The sequence below is a fragment of the Crocodylus siamensis genome, chromosome 11 (assembly GCF_052110815.1).
Source record: "Crocodylus siamensis isolate JL-2025a chromosome 11, ASM5211081v1, whole genome shotgun sequence".
Classification (NCBI taxonomy): Eukaryota; Metazoa; Chordata; order Crocodylia; family Crocodylidae; genus Crocodylus; species Crocodylus siamensis.
The window spans coordinates 12,472,930-12,491,208 of record NC_143405.1 but is presented as its reverse complement, the minus strand read 5'-3'; positions in this window follow the sequence as shown (position 1 = coordinate 12,491,208).

The following is an 18,279-nucleotide window of genomic DNA, read 5'->3' as shown; positions in this document are numbered from 1 at the left end:
CTGGTGGCTGACTCTCATCTTTTCGGCCCTTACCTGGCACTAAGTTTACAAGGGATGCATCGACATATGCCCTTTAATGCACAGTAGAGTATTTTACTGCCCACTAAAGCAGTATGTAAAAACTGTGACATTATGCTAATGTGCAGTAAGAGTCTACTGTGCATTAAGCGTCACTAATAAAGTATACAAGTGTGCTACTGTGCATTGGGTATCCAGGTTGTAGCCACATTGGTGTAAAGGAAAAGGCAATCAGGACTCATAGTGGAGATGATATCTTTTATTAGACCAAGAAGATTTTTGCAAAAAAACCTGTTTAATTGCAAAGTTTCAGGCACAAACACCTTTCGCCAAGCATGGGAGAAAAGGTTGTAGAAGTTCTTCTGGGTAGAAATGAAAGTTCATACTCCATAGGATTTCACAGAGGAGTCAATAAATGGAAAACTCCTCTGGGCAGCCAGTTCATAGCTGGTATGAAGCTTCTCACCTCCTGTGAGGATCTGAGATGATGCAAATTACCTTGAAACAAAGGCAGGAGCAGGATCTTAGGTTTCAGGTGGTCACAGTTGCTTCCTGCTTGGGAAAATTAGCATAGCCTAATGTGTATTAATTGAGTACCTCACACTGGAAATACTAAATTTAATGTGCATTAGAAAAGGTGCATTAATGCACATGTAGATGCACCCAAGGAGTCCCAACTTCTCCAGTTTATCTGCTCTGTCAGGTTTGAATGGCTTATTCTCTTGAGTTACCAAAAGCTATAAAAGCTATTTCCATAACCCATCCCGATTTTAATGACAATGAGTAACCCCAAAGCATCTTCCAACCCAATGGATTCCACTGTACTTTACAAATTTAACCAGATGATGTACCCTAAGCACAAGGATCACAAAGGAAAAACAGCCATTCTGGAGGTGAAGCACAGAAATGTTTTAACAGCATCCTCCATGGGAATGCAGTGCTCTCTGGCAGGAAGCAAGGAATACCTTTCTTCAATGGTAACATTATCTGAGAAAGTGACACCTCTTTGGGACATGTTACCCATCAGAGAGGGCCATGTAATGGTAGAGGAATATTACCATTGCCAAGGAAATGCAGTCTTCTTTTGGCCTAGTTCTCCTTATAAAACAGAATTTCCACCGTTGTTACTGGTAAACCTTTCAAGCTGAGATTCTGAGAAATATAACTTGAAATTTTCTGTCTCTATCCACCTGTTAACTTTCATCCTTGACTTGAGATCCAACAGTTTTTTGGGACACAGCTGAGCTTCTCTGTGTTCTGCCATTGATTGTTGAATGATTTCAAGCCTCTTTACTTAGGCTCCTCATTTCTGAGGGTCCAGATTGAGTCACCTGCACTCCATTTTCAGAGGTGCCATGGAGCCACCCGTATCATGGAGAAACAGAGCCAAAGTGTTTTAAGGTAGGCTTCCAAAATTAGCAGTCAGTGTTGAAAAAAATATAGCTTTAACCCCTCTTTGTTTCTGTTGTTCCATCCACAGAATGGAGATGATAATGCCTAGATGAAAGAATTATGTAAGCACCGAGTATTATTATAGGGCCAGAGCTGCAGTTGAAGTAAAATGGTGTAGCTCTGTTGAAGATAATAGAGCAATGCTGATGTATATCTGTTGAGAATCAGGCCTTTTATTATTTATTACTATTATCATCTGAACTTCAGCTGCCCCCCCATGTTTACCCATCACTGGCTTCATCACACCCCCTTTCATTTGCTGCCTTTCTGCACAATTTACATTTCAACCCCTTGGTGCTTTTTTGGATGAAAATCCTTTCATCTCTCATCATAATGTTCAATAATGACATTTCCATTTGCTTTCCTTTTCATGAGACTCCTTTTTGAAAACAGGATCTGACCTCTCCCTTTGTATTCTCCCATCAGCGAAGAATCACGTTGTGCATGAATTTAATTGACTTATTACATCTTTATAGAATTTGGTTACTTTATTTTGTATGTGTTCTTGTTTGTTTGTTTGTTAATTTCTGGGTCTTTGAGAAGTGGATTATGCAATTTCCCGAGCCTATTTCCAATTACTATTGAATCTTTGAATTGAACTGAATTTCACTGTGAAATGGAAAATAGAATGATCTTAAAATTCAACTGGAAACATGTCACTATTGTTGTTACAAGTGTTAGTGCTAATACAGAGTTTATCAGTTTTATTTTCTCCTTGCGGGGGGGAGGGGGCACACTCCTTTTCCTGCCTTGAAAGCAGCATATGGATCACAGTGAACAAAGCCTTTTTGCATCTCCTCTTTGTCCTACTATCAGGAACGGGAAACCTACCTGATCTCTATACTCACAGCCTCCTCAGATACAGTACTTCCAATGAAGTAAACTAAAATGTTTCCCATTCCCTGCAAGGAGCTAACAAAATTACTGTTGTGCTGTAGCACAGCTGAGCCGGGGGGGGGGTAACTAGGGCAGCAGCCCCAGGTGCCACCCTTGTTAGGGAGTGCAAACATAAATCACAGTTGACACGAGGGCAGCTGCCCCATGCATTGTGGCTGTCCTGGGTGCAGAGCTGCCCTGCTATCCCTCTATTGTTATTTAACCAGATCCGTGGCTGGTATAAGTCAGAATAGCTCTATTGACTTCCATGGAATTGCATTGATTTATACTAGCTGAGAACCTGGACCAGTAGTTTAAAAAGGTAGAATTGGTTTTCCATGGTACCTTATGAAACAAAAGGCTTGGGTCCTTTCATGATGTAGACCAGGGGCCATATGCTCAGCTTGTCTAAACAAATGATGCGCCACTGAGTAGAAGGAACTACACATATCAGGTGCAGATTTGGCCTAGATGGTCTGCTGCTCTTCTTACTTACACTAGCATTGCAATAGCATGATGCTATTTATTTTCTGCCATACATCAGTGTGAGAGTAAAGGATGAGGCCCAAAGACTGCATTGCAGGGAGGATTCCTGATGACAGATATTTTCCATCTCTAACGCTGGTGATTTTACAGTAGACAAAATACACACTGAGAGAGAGATTACGCCATTGGTGGGCTCCCGCACGTTGGACAGGATGTAGAGGAGTGATTCTTTCAGGAGGAATTCTCTTCATCTTTTGCTCTCCGTTAGCACAGCAGTAGCACCGCAGATTGTTCTCCCTTGTACTCTACTATACATCCAGCTGGCCCTCTCAGCTACTGAACTGAGGTATATATTGCCTTCGGAGAAGATTTACTAGTAGATACAAAGATTTCGTTTTGCCTGAGTGAGTTTTCCACTGGGGGGGGAAATGTTCTAGAGGCCTTTGTCACTGGAGATTGTAAGACACTGTACCTTTAAGAGAGAAATCTTTAAGAGATTCTTGCAAAAGCTATTTAGAACCAGCTGTATGGTGCAGAAGATATTCTATAATGCTGATCAAAAATAACTCAGACACTGAATGACACAGGCCTCTGCCAGAATCCTTGGTTCAGGACAACCCCAGGGACAGCTTCGATTGATACAAAGCTCCATTGTTTTGGGTACTGCAACCTCAGACATGTCAAATGTGTTATGCTTTACCTGTGTGGCAGGAGGCCACCTTTGTTTCTCCCCCAAATCTCTGCTCTATGACAATGTGATTAGGATGGGCCCAGCAGAGGTGACGCACCCTTACCCTCTCTCTTTAGGTAACCTGAGCTGGCTACATTCCTGAGGGAGGGGGGAACCTGCTCTCTCTGCCTCATGACTGGTATCAGCTACCTGGGTGAGGGGCATCTACCTGGTGGGCTGGAGTCTTCCCAGCAATGAGTGATGTATTTCAAATTGGTTGGCCGACATCCAACAGGTGCTGGCCTCCATTGGACCAGGTGAATGAGGTCACAGGGGCTATGTAAGTTAAGACTGCCCAGGAGGAGAGGGCAGCAGCCATGCGGGGGACTCAGAGAGGAGCTTTACCATCTGAAACTGGCTCTCTCCCCCATAACTCATGAGCTAGGAACGGCCTGCCTCCAGAGGGAACCTCCACCAGCCTCTGGAGGATGCTTGTGAGTAAGCTACTCGAGATCTGGGTAGATATCTGGCTGGCAGTAACTCAGATGCATGATCAAAAGGCTACCTCAGCCGGACTGTTTTTCTTGATGGAATTTCTATGATATTGTTCTATCTTGTACTCTATTTTCACCCTACCCCTGTAATCAATAAAGTTCTCCTTTGTGACCAGTATAGGAGACTTATTGAGGGGTGGGTCTAAATTATGCCTAAGAGGCCCCTTAGGTCTGCAGACTAAGGAAGACTTTCCTTTTTTGGCTCCTGATTTGGGGAAGTGCCCCAAGTGCCTGTACTGGGTGGAGTACCCGTAGGACTATTAGGCCTGTGTTTCCCCGAGGACACAGGACCGAGAAAGTCCCTTCTCGGGGTGGTGGCAGCTTATGTTACCCCCAGGCTAGTGAGTGTGCATTAGGAAGGGGGACAGATGGACGTGAGGCACCCCCAGGGAGGCACTTGGAGCCTGAAAGGTGGTCGGGTGCAGGGAGGTGGGTGGCTCAATGCAGGAGCACAACATACTGGCCCACCACAAGCTTCACCTTTTCTTTAAATCACAGGGAGACCCTTGGCAATCGTCCCCCTGCCCATGTAAAGAATCCATACCTATCCAAGGTCAGCAAAGGGAAGATATGCAAATATAAGAGCAGGTTAAGAGAGACCTCCAATTTGAGGAATCAGGGGTTCCTCCCCAGGCTACGTTTCAATGGCCTGAAGTCTGAATAATTAAAAGGTGGTCTGTAGCCTTGCCTTTAATGGAAAGAGAAGCGAGGCTGTAAATAACAGGATGTGTAGGGGAATCTTCACCTCTCTCATAGACCAGATCCCTTTAAGATCTCCCTTACATCATACAGCCAAGAAATGAATACTCTCGAGATCCTCAAATCATGAAACAAATTTGAGTTATCCTTTAGCTGAATTGGGTTGTATCCTCAGATGGTGCAAATCAAGGTAACTCCATTGTTTATTTACACCAGCTGGCCACTGAAAAAGCTCTGCACATGCCTATGGCAAATATATCTAGGAGAAAGACTATCATTACACAGTTTAAAAAATGCTTTTGACATAATGGCAGCAATCCTTTTGTGTTCTCTTAATGCTTTATATGTACTAGGCAATTCCTTAAACTCCTCTTAACCAGCTAGCTGAACTGGTTTTGGGGCAGTTTACCATACCCAGTGTAGCACAAAGCAGCAAGAGCAAGTGGCTGAAACAGGTCCAAACTCTTTAGTTGTATAATCTGAACTTTTAAACTCTAGTTTGATTCAAATTTAATTTAAATCAATAACTTATTTATTTATTAAAACAAAAATGGGGAAGGGTTGTATTCACTACTGGAAGTTTCCTCCTGTTGCAAGCTACAAGAATAGCTAAAGCTAAATAGCTCACAGAATAATAATAATAAAAAAAAATAACTCTTCCCATTACCCAAACCTGATTCCTCTTACAGCTCCACCTCCATAACCCATGAAAATTGAGGCACCTTGCAACACATCTTGCAGTTCAACTATCATTCTATAGCTATTGATAAGTGTTACCGTCTGATAGCTCAGTGAACTGTAGAAAATTATAATACCTCACACCTAGGAAATGCTTTGCCTCTTCAAAGCATTGTACAAAAATTAATGAGCTTCCCTAGGAAGTAAGTAGGTCGGTATTATGGTCCAGAGGAAAATGAAATGTCATGCATTATATACTGGTAGTTTGCTCTCTTTCGAATCTGCATATCACATGGCTAAAGTACCTCACTGGTTTCAATAAGGACAGTCTGGCCAAATGTTTGTGTTACAGTTCATAAGGCTTGTGTGAAAGTGGCTTGTTTGTTGTCACAAAGTGCATCAGTGCCCAGGGACATGATTTTGGGAGAATTTTACATCTGAGCTCAGTTCTTTAGACCAGTGGTCTCCAAAGTGGGGTGCACACATGCCAGGGTGTGTGCAAGACGATCTATTGGGGTGTGAGAAAAAAATATTAGAACATTTATTTATATTTTTAAATATACATATATTGGGGGTGCATGCTCAAAAATTTTTTACTGATAGGGGTGCATGATCAAAAAAGTTTGGAGACCACTGCTTTAGACCATGCTGCCCCTCAGCAATGAGTTGACCTTAGTTTTTTACTGGGCAGATCTCCACCTCAGAAGACCCACCAGCCCCATTCATAGATTTCATAGACATCAGGGCTGGAAGGGACCTCGGAAGATAATCAAGTCCAGCCCCCTGCCCAAAGGGCAGGAAGTCAGCTGGGGTCATAGGATCACAGCAAGATAAGCATCCAATTTGCTTTTGAAGGGTTCAGCGTAGGTGCTTGAACAACCTCCAATGGCAGGCTGTTCCAGACCTTGGGGGCTCGGACAGTAAAGAAATTCTTCTTTATGTTCAGCCTGAAATAGTCTTGTAGTAGTTTATGACCATTCAATCTCATCATCCCTTGGGGAGTGCTGGTGAACAAACATTCCCTCAGATCCTGGTGGTCACCCCTGATAAACTTATAGGTGGCCATCAGATCACCCCTGAGCCTGCACTTTTCCGAGCTAAAGAGCCCCATGGCTCTCAGCCTGTCATCGTAAGGTCTGTTTTCCTGACCTCTGATCACGTGCGTGGCTCTTCTCCAGCTTCTCCACATCCTTTTTGGACAGAGCCTTGCGGGACCCTGCTGGTCACAGGACACCATGATGAGTGACTTCCATCAATTACTACCCTTTGGGTCCAACGTGTAGCTTTCCTTAACATAGAGAGCTACACCCCTGCCCCTTTTATCTACACGATCTCTCCTGTACAGGGTATAGCCTTCAATACCCATGGTTCAGTCATGGGTGGAGTCCTACCAGGTCTCCGTTATCCCTATGACATCATAATTATTTGCATTGAGCATTGTTGAATGCCACAGCAGAAAGGACAAGACATGAAGACCCAGTTCACCTATAGTGGTGCATCCAGATGAGTGGAAACATGTGTTTCCCTGGGGACAAATAGCAGCAGCACATCTGGTGGCGCTGCTACTTGTCCCTGGGGAATGCCTGTGCCATGTGTACTCTGGTGTGAGAGGTGGGGTAGGGAAGGCTGGGGCCAGCAATTGTGCTGTCCTACAGCTGCCTTACCTGGGGTCTTGGGGGCCTCTAGGAGCTGCAGCTGCAGTGTTTCTGCAGCAGCAAGGAGCCAGGCTATATATTTTTTTAAGCATGGTTGGCAGCTGGAGTGTGGCTCCAGTTTTGGATGGTGCATGCTACCACCATGTGCACTGCCTGGCTTTTTTTAATGCATTTTTTATTTACCCTGGGATCTCCCAGGGTAAAAAAAAACACCTTGCAGTACAAAGTAGCAGTGCAGAGCACCTGCATGTGTTCTGCAGTGCCACCTACCAGACACTCGTCTGGACACTCCCTAGATGTGGTACCACAAGATTGTGGCCGGGACAGGAAGACCAGGGACAGAAATTACCAGTATAAGTGACTGGAAACTGGTTCAAATATGTAACCCAACGCAAGTTCAGTGTATATAAACTGTTTTCAAAATGGCCCAAAATAGTTTAAATTAAACCTGGATGGATGTAGTATCAGACTTAACTGATTTAGGTTAAATCAATTTATTGAACTTCTGTCCCAGCTCCCCCTCCAGGTTCTGGTTAACTCACAGTCCCCACAGCATCCCAGAATGCCTGCAAACTCCCCCTCACAAGGTGGGTGGGCTAGCCTTGGCTCAAGCTATCTCCTTCAGCTGAGCAGGGAGGCCCTTCACTTCTGCCCTGGGCCACTGAAGGCATGTGGCAGCATTTCCGAAATCAAAAGTGAATATCTGTTCACTTGCTTATTGGTTCAATCTTTTCAGCTCAGTATAACCTGTGGAGATTGAATCAATTCAGCCTCAGGCTTTTTGACTGTCTGTACTTAGCTGAAGAGTCAGAACTCTAACTAATGTCAATCAGTAGTCTCACTGCTGGTAATAGAGCTATATCTGTTCCTGTTAACTGAGGATCTGGTTCCTTGGTAAAAGAAATGGAAGACAGCCTTGGAGCTATGTGTTCTGATGATAAAGAAAAGGCTCCACTCTCCAAAGTTGTCCAGCCTGTTTCCACCGGTACAATGTTGACCTCCAGGGGCGCATCCACACATGCAGGCATCGTGTGGGTACAGTCTGGCTTGGCAGGATGCTGCATGGCACTGTGCACTGTCTGGCAGCTTGGGGCACTTCAGCTGTCACCCAGGGCCAGCACCACTCAGCCCAAGTGGCTCTGAGCTGCCTGACAGCATGTGGAGCCCTGCTAAGCTGGGCCACCCCCATGTGATGCAGCAGTGTGTGTGCCAGGTGGCTGGGGTTGAGCCCCACTGTCACCTGCTGTGTGTGGGTGGCTCTGTCATGAGGATCTGAATGGCCCAACTGCCACTGCTAATGCTGGTGAGTGTGTGCTGTGTTCGGGGGGTGGGTCAGGTAGGGTAGCAAGCTGGGGGAATGCATGGGAACCTGGGGAAACAAGCGGGGGTTGGTGGAATGGATGGGAAGCTGTAGGAGCAAGAGCGAGGGCTGGGCAGATCCCCCTGCCATGGTCCCCTCCCTCCGCCTCCAGCCCCCCCACAAACCATGAAGCCGGGTCCAGGTCCTTGCAGCCTGTACCACTGCTTGCCCTGCATAGGCAGGCACAGTGCTTCAGCACCAGGGCAAGGGGCAGCCATAGAGATGCTCTGGCTGGCTACCAAAGAGAATCTGTGGAGGACCCAAGCCTCTGGTTGCCTCAGGACTTTTTTCCCCCAAGGTATTTTTTGGTACCTGGATCTCCAGGTATCAAATTTTGCCATTGCGCTGCAAATATGCAGCGCGTGGAACATTTTTATGTTCCCACACATGCATCTTAAACAAAGGGATTTGAGACACTGCAAGAGGCATGTGCACTCTTGTTTGGGCACACCCCAGGTCAGGTTTTCAAATTGTTAATTTATTTATGTCCTTTAAGTAAGAAGATTGTCTCTGAATAGGCCTAGACCCAGCTTAGGGTCTCCATTCCCACTCAGCCAACTCAGAATTTTCTTTAATACTTTAAAGAAGAGGCTGATGGAACTGGGCTAATTTAGCCTAGAGAAGAGAAGACCGGCGGGGAGGGAAGGGTTAACAGCAGCCTTCAACTGCCTGAATGGGGGTTCAAAAGAGGATGGAGCTGGACTGCTGTCAGTGATGGCAGATGACAGAACAAGGAGCAATGGTTTCAAGCTGCAACAAAGGAAGTTTAGGTTAGATATGAGGAAGAACTTTCTCACTAGGCGGGTAATAAAGCAGTGGAACAAGTTACCCAGAGAGGTTGTGGATGCCCCAGCCTTGAAATTTTTAATGTCTGGCTAGACAAAGCCTTGGCTAGGAAGATCTAATTGGGGATGATCCTGCTTTGAGCAGGGAGTTGGACTTGATGTGACCTCCTGAGGTCCCTTCCAATCCGAATTTTCTATGATTCTAAAATCATATCACGTCAGATTTTAGGGGGTTTTAAATATTCCCATTTACACTTATCTGGCCTCTGGTGATTTGAGACTATATACCTGGTATGATATTAGGGTGAGGAGAGGTCATTTTAACATTCTTTTCTATATAAAGCTAATTTGATGATTGAAGAGTGTGGAATGGAGATCTGTGCCTGTTTGTGGTAGTACCGATCTCTGTATGGGGGTTCTAAGTTTATCCCTAGGTTCATCTGCTTCACTCGTCTTCACAGTTAAGGATGCTTCTGGGCCTGACTAGCACCCATGGAAGATTTGAAGGTAGTGTCTTCATCATACAGGTTTGGTCCTCTGGGTCCAGCCTTGGCCAGATCTAGATAAGAGTTGCACTGAATTGCACCCACTAAGGAATGGGGATCGGCTAGCTATTGAGATTGCAAGTCAGACACTCAGTGGAGATACACTGATTTACACTAGCTGGAAATTTGGCTCCAGAACTGGATCTCCATTAGATCTGATCAGGATTTTTTCAACAATACTGAGTCCTCATGGGCTTGTGTAGAACGAAATATGTTTTGTTATACTTTCTCAGCAGCAGCATTTCTGAAGAGGGAGAGAGACACTTCTGCCCCCACCCCTGCTTTTCCCCTCCTCCCTTTGCACATAGATTGGATGGATAATACCAGCCTGAGAAGGGTTAAGGGTGCTCACCTGCAATATGGAAAAGTCTTACTCTCTAATAATCCCTGCTCTGCATCAGGCAGAAAAGAAACTTGAACCTCAGTCTCCTATATCCCAGGTGAGTGGTTATTCTGAGGTGGATCTTGGTTTTTCCCTTTTATTTTCCCCCATGAAAAATTGTGGGAGGTCTCATTTTTGGTCCAACATGGACGCAAAACAAAACTTCAAAACCTTAATATTATTCGTGAAAGCAAACCCCTTATTTTCTGGGTTGTATTAATCGCCATCATTTGAGCCCTAACTTCAACTGAGTTGATGGGTATTAGGGGCCAATGTTTTGATCCTGACTGATCTCTACATTTCTCCCCCACCCCTCCACCCCCTTTTTTCCACATCTCTTTGGAAGGACCCTTACAGCTGTTTCCCTTTGTCTATATCTTATCAGCTATATTCCACCCTCCATTTTAGACTTGGCATGTCAGTTCTTTTAGATGGTTCACTGAAAACCTTGCAGTGTGCTTTCAAGCCGAGAAATGATATCCTGTACTGCCAGGGCTCCATTTTTAAACAAGACGTTCATGACTTTCCCTTCAGGCTCTGATATTGGTACTGTGATGAAACCCTTCCATTCAGGTTTATTTTTAACTCCCCCCTACCCACTATGTAATCTCCAAAATCACTTTAGAAAAAGTACTACATCAAAAGCTGATATTAAACTCTCAAGTGCCTAGCAAATGATTTAAAGCAACTGCTCACACCGGGGTAAACCCCAGAGATTTCTTTTGTAAAGTTCCACCTACATAATCTCTCAGAGGTAGATTTTCTGAGCTTACTGTTTACTTTAAGCTGGAGACATTTCTATGCTTTTATGGCTCATCTACTTGCTGTCCACTGGCTCTTTGAGATAGGAACATAGTTGTTTTCCTTCAGCTTAATCTCCATTTCCTAGCTCAGCTCTTCCCCTGTGCTGTTGCCACATGTGGGGTATGATCAACCCATGTGCTCTGTGGTGGGGCAGCTGGACAAAAGAACATGTTATACACCTGATACGATAAAGCAATGCAGGAAACAATGTGCGCTTCTCTTCCATTTTTGGGAATCAAGTCAAAGGGAAAGTGACTCGTACTGTGTCCCAGATAAGATGCTCTTCTGTTGTAAACTGGTATAGCTCCACTGAAGTCTACGGCTTTGCCATGTGAGGTTCTGGTTCAGTTTCTTTCGGTACATACTATAATGCACTGCTTTGGAGTGTAGGAGTGGGTGATGTTGCCCTCTAGTGACCGATCCCCAAGGATAAGGGACAAGCTATTAATGCAAGCTACAATGCGAGCTTCTTCAATCGTGTTTTGGATGCTTTTAAAACTTGTATTTAGATAGATTCATTCACGCCCATTTGCTAACCAGGAGTGAAGGAAGTGCAAGTAAAGCTGTTCTACAGCATCTGTACACGTGCTAACAAGGGTCACAAAAAGCATAGACGCAAATTCCACGTGCCATGAACACTTTGTGGAATTAGAATGAGTGCGCCAGCCAGTTATAGTGTGTCATGCCTGCTTGCATGAATAGTTATTTTGTGTAAAAGCATCTATGTGAGTTATTACTGCATCCAGGAAGAGCAGAGACCATCTGCAGACACTCCCTCTGCCTGATGCAGAGTAATTGTACCCGAAAGCTTGCAAAGAAGAATTTTCCCAACTATTTGAGTTGGTCTAATAAAAGATATCAAATTTACCCAAAGAGTCTTCTCTGCCCATGTCCTTAGACCAACATAGCTACAACCTACATACCTGAATCTATGTGATTTAGGAGATGATGGCTTTATCTACAAAAGGAAGCTTTTATCAGTTATACTGATTTAGTTATCCTGGGACAAACCCCTGTGTGGACATACTTTTCCTAAGAAAAAAAGTGGCTTTTTGGCAATTTAGCTTAAATCCCCCCATGAGATAAAAGCTATACTGATAAAAGGCACTTACACTGGAATAAGAGTCTCTACATGGGGGCTATTATCATTATAGTGAAATCTGTTTAAATTTCACACCTTACCGGAAAAAGCTTCCTTGTATAGTCCCATTAACTTTCAATGGGATTTGGGTTGTGGAGTCATCAAAGGCCAAGCTTTTAAAGGTATATTTAGGTGTCTGTCTCCCACTGCTTTGAAATCAGTGGGAGACAGACACCTACATGCCTTCAAAAATCTAACCGCTATGTGATCTATGCTTAATCCCAAACTGTAAATAATAATGTAAATGGCACACTAAGGGCATGCCACACATGCTATTGACTATTTGTATTATTTTTAAGCACCTAAAATTGCCTTAGGTGCTTTTGAGAAGAAAGAAGTCAAGTCCAGGAAAAAACTTACAACCTACTCACTGGCTGGTGTTTCCATATAAATTATAGTAAAATAATGATGTCTGTGTAGAGATCAGAGGACTCAAGCCTGGGGTGTGGGGAGAGAGAAAGTGGGAGAGAAGTTTTGGATTCTGATCCTTGCTCCCATGATTGTTTTATACAGAAGAGTTGGAAGAATTTGGATTATTAGTCTGAGGGAGCATCTACACATGCTGATTTAAGGTTCTTTAGCCCGATTTAAGGCACATTAAGGGTGTGTGTCTACACATGCACACCCTTAATGGACCTTAAAAATGACATTTTTAGGCTATTCACTCTATCAAATTTAGGCACGAATAGCTAAAGTGCATTAATGCATGTATAGGCATGTTAGGGCAATTAATGCTGTATGGACTGATTTGGAATTAACTTTAGTCCCACATCAGTCTGCACACGTGGCATTAATGCGTTTTAACATGTTCATGTATAGGCGCAAGCCTAAACCGCCTTAATGAGCATTAAGATGATGTGCATTAAATTTAGGCGTGCCTAAATGCACATGTAGACATGCCCTTAGAGAAGAGAAGATTGAAGGGGGAACTGATGACAGCCTACAATAAATAGTTTTTTATAAGGAGGATGGTGATCAATTGTTCCCTGTGCCCATAGAGGACAGCATGAATAGGCTTAAATTGCAGCAAGGGAGAATTAGATTAGATATTGTGGAAAGAACTTTCTGACTATGAGGGTTGTTAAACACTAGAACAGATTACCAAGAGAGGCTGGGGAATCTCTGTCATTAGAAGGTTTTAAGTGCAGATGAGACAAATATTTGTCCGAGATGGTTTAGATTCTTGCTTTGTGCAGGGACTTGAACTAAAGGACCTCTGGAGGTCCCTTTCAAGCTCTATTTTTCTATGATATGATAGTGAGATACAGTGAAGACACAGGATCAGTACAAGTCACAGGGACCACCATGATTAGGTTCTTGTGTAGTCTAGTCAACAAGAAACTATCCCTCTGTTCTCACTGTCATTCAGCAGGATGTTGTGCGGCTCCATTCACTCATGTTTCCTGATACTGCTGTATGTTGCTGTGGCCTATTGCTATCTTATCCTATCTGTGAGTGACTCTATCAACTTAAAGGCTAATACCATTCTTCAGAGGCAAGTTGGAAGTGGAGAGGAACATGATTTTACAGCATTGTCATCTTTGATATTCTTTTCTGTAAGGCACATCTGTTGTTTATTCCCACCACTGCCTATGCACACAAAGACATGTACCATATGCTGCCTGTGAGCAACAGGGCATATTGTGTATTAGGACTGGCTGGATATTTTTCATTGACAATTTTTTACCCAAACACAGGCTTTTTCAAATAATACAAGAATGTTCCTGAACATTTCCATTCTAAATGAACAGGAATGAAATGTGTTTCAAAAAATCCTGTTAAAAACCCATCAGAAAATTCCATTCAAATTTTAAAGCAAGAAGAACCTCTCTTATTTCACTTAGCATGTATGTATATGCATGTGGTATGTGTGTGAAAAAGAGAGAAAAGGTTTTCTTTTTCTTTTTTCCTTTTTTTTTTCTTTTCCTATCCCTGCTGTCTAAGCATTTAATACCGCACTCATCATTGTAGTAGCTGAATTCCTAATGAGATTAACTAGCTCTGGCGATCAAATATTTCTCATCTGCTGTCTAAAGCCTTCCACCTGTACACACACATTTATACCAGAGGAGTTTTGACCCCTCATCTTTCCTTTCATGACTTTTTCTTCTAAAAATGATGGTTATATCTCCCCTATGCACATATAAACATATCCACACTGTCCACTTGTCAATAGACACACTTCTGTACCTACATACACCTAACAGCCCACGCATGCACCATAATCCTTGCATCCACCCCATAACTACTGACTTTACACATTTCATTCCCTTCCACAAATACATCCACTCATTATTTATCTATATATACCCCCAGGAACACAGCAAACAAATGTATAGCTTTTGCAGATACCAACATTGCCACATGAATCACACTGACTTAACTCACCTTGCCACACTACTCCCATGCGCACCACTTACTTGTACTCAGTATACACTTTGATGTATCACATTACACTTACATGTACATATGCTTATATGACCCCTGTGCATTACTCTGTACATGTGATCCACCTATTTATGCATATTACAAACATTACCACCCACCATTTGCCAAAACCATGCAGGTGCCTACCTGACCATGAATCTACCACCTACCATTAATCTCTTCATTCATGAATCTACCACCTACCATGAACGCTATGTGCCCCTGGAGGTTGGCAGGGGCCACAGTGACCGCCCGCAGATGGTGGTGGCAAGCAGGCAGCTCCCATAGGCAGCTGCAGCGGTGTCAGGGGCAAGGAGGGAGGGATGGCGCTGAGTGCCAATTGGTGGTTGGCGGCCACCCGCCGACACCACCGGCAGTGGTGGTGGTAGCCAGCGGCAATCAAGGACTGCCCACAGATGTCACTAGTGGTGTCAACAGCAAGGGGCAGAGGGGCGAGCGGTGACTGCCCACAGGTGCCACCGGCAGTGTCAGTGGTGCTCTTTGTAGGGGGTGCATTGCCAATCTCAGGGCGTGCATATGCACCTGCATGCACCGCTGCATGTCACCAATGCCACCTACCATGATTCTCTTCATTCATTTTTTTCCTGTGCCTGAAGAAGGATGTTTGTGCTTGAAAGCTTGCAATTAAATATTTTTTTTGCTTCTACAATGAGTCACTAGACCAATACAGCTACAACCTGGATACCATACACTCCGCACACACTTAGAATAGCTCCACACGACAACCACTCCTTTACTTCCACCCTCACATATCCTACAGACACTTGCATTCACCCACATTCCTCCTCACCACCATTATTTACCACAATCCCATGCTGTCCTACCCCTATGGCCCATCTAAAGTAACATGGATGGCCTGGTAACGATCCATTCCCTCATCAAAACCAATGCTGTCACATCAGTCTGGGTTATAAGTGTGTATGAACTGAGCACATAATGGCTGTCACATTTGCCTATACTTACAGCACTTCCAGTACCTAAATCATTGCTTTGTAAAGCCCTTTGGGATACCATACACATGAAAGTTGCTATATAAAACCCAAATCCTATTCTATTCTAAACCAGCACCTTCAAGTCCTTTTATCACAGAATGAGGCAAGCAGAGAATTGAGCACTGAAATAGCAATTGAAAGTTTTCATGAAAAAGCAGAACAGTACCTGTTTAGTATATTTTAACATAATTCAAGAACACTAAGTGCACTAAAAGCAAACCAGTTATTTGTGTGTGGGAAAGAAATGTAAGTGCTTGTTTTTCTTTGGGATTTAATTTATTATATGATCTGACAGAGATCTATCAGGAAGACAAAGAAGGAATAAAAAAAAGGGAGAGAGAGAAAACCCTTACATAGGTTTTTGATTATTTGAGCTCAAGAAAATAACAGGCTGTTTCAGTTCTTTTAGCTTGGAGAGTTATTTGGTATATGATCTGAAACTAGCCATGCAGCTGAAGAACAGAGGGGGAGAGCAGTAGGATTTAACGGTCTAGACCAAAGCTGTAAGGTTATGAGTCAAACACAACTGCTAAAGGGGTAGCTGCAAGGGAAGAGGCTGTTTGCAGATGGCACGGATTAAGGAGAGGGGCCTTGGGAATCCAAGCCAGGTGGTAGAAGGTGGCTTAGAAATGACAATGAGTATGAGGTGATGTGACTTACTGCTGGTTGCAGCCTGCAGGCTACTTGCTGTTGGCTCAGGAGTCAGGCTGGGAAAGATGCAGTGTGCCTTTGATGGGGCACCTAATCTCACCTTTGACCAAAGGGTCCAGAATGTCTGAAACTCCTGTGTTTCCAGACCATGGCCTTTTGCAAGGCACGCACAGCCATCTGTCTATGTGAACTCCAAAACACTGCACAGCATCTGTTTTTAGACTCACCAGTGCTATATAAACAACAGAAACCACACCTCTGGATTTACAATAATCTCCTGCTCTTTCATTCAAAGGTTGCATGGCTCTTGATGCGGCTCTTGATGCTCTTATGGCTCTTATGGCACTGGGAGCTCATATAGAAAATATTGGCCGCTGTCATTGCTGGATCCTTTTCAGTAATTGCTTCTTAAGGTGCATGCTACTGTTCTGTAACTATGACATTTATTCCTTGCTCCTACAAATTTAACTTTGCATTTGGCTTTATAAAAACCCATTTTGTTTGAAGAGGATCAGTTTACAAAGCATTCCCAGATTACTTTGTACAACTACTTTGTTCTCATCCTAATGAATCATTCTGCCAGTCTCTCTTTTACCTGCAAATTTTATCAGCAGTGATTTTGTATTTACTTTCAGCTTATTGATGAGCCTGCTGAATACCATCAGGACTCATACCAATCCCTCAGGAACCTCACTAGAAACACTCCCACTCAATGACCAATCGCTGTTAATGACTGCTGCTTTGAGATCTGTCAGTTAGACAGTTATTAATCCTTTTAATGTGTACTTTATTGACAGTCTATAGGGCTTAATTTTCAAACAGAATGCTATGTGGCATGAAATCACAGGCCTTGCAAAAATGGAAGTGCATCACATCAGTACCTTTGCCTTTTTCAGCCAAATTTGGAATCTCCTCAAAGAATGAAATCAGGTCTGTTTGACATTATCTATACTCCATAAAACCATTTAGATTGTCATGATGTCCCCTTGGATTAAATCTTATTTGAATCATTTCAACTTTTCTGTTGTTTTACCTAAGTTAATATCAGCCTGACCTACTTTTGAGTTACCCAGCTTGTCCCACAGGCCCTTTTAGATTATTGGCAAAAGTTTAGCAATTTTCATCTTCTTTCCCCAAGATTCAAAGATGTATTAAAAACAAAAACAAACGTACAGAAAGAAACCCAACAACCACAGGGCCCTCAGCCAGCTCTTGATGTACTCTTGGATACACGTTATCTCCCAATTTAAACACATTTGTCTCTTTAATATTATCCTTAGCCACTGATGAGTGGTGTAATGTGAATGCAATGTGTCAGCAGGAGGAACCAGGGGGAAGTCTGCAGAGCTGTGCTGACTGTTAATCTGAACTGCAACTACCTGAAACCCCCAGGGGCTGGGGGGCCAGGGAAAAATGAAGCAGAAGCTTGAGGCTGGAGTAAAGGGAAGAAAGAGCAGTGTCCATGTGGGACCTGGGCAGCCCTACGGAGCTGGAGATGTCATTGGCTTGGTCAGCCAGGGCTGTGGACTGAAGGAGCTGGATCAGACTTGGGGGCATGTTTGAGCACTCCAAGGACTAAAGGCTTGTCTGGGGACACCTCCACAGGTGTGGGGGGGTGGAAATTAATGTGCTGAGTATGTGTTACCACAGTGTTGGTGATACCTTGTACCTGTTTCCGCCCTTTGGCCCATCGGCTTGCGACCCTAACCCCTCTGATTTTCTAACTAAAAGTGGAAACCCCGCTTGCTTCTTGTGCCAGTTTTGGGGGCTGCAGGGTTGGCACAGGGAAAACATAGTTTATCATCCTTCTGCAGCATAAGCATGTCATACTCATTCTTTCAAAATACAGAGCAGAAGCATTTTCTCACATTCCTACGTTTTCCATACCAATATGAACAATTTTACCTTTGATAACAGGTCTCTGCCATTGCTCAGCTTTCTTTTGTTCCTAAAATACTTAAAAAGAAAACCTTCTTATTTTCTCTGTCCCTGCCTGAAAAACTCTTCCCCCCCCCTCCCCGATTGTCTTTTGGCTGAATTTAAAATGCATTTTAGAATGGGCCCAGAGGAAGCTAATGGTACT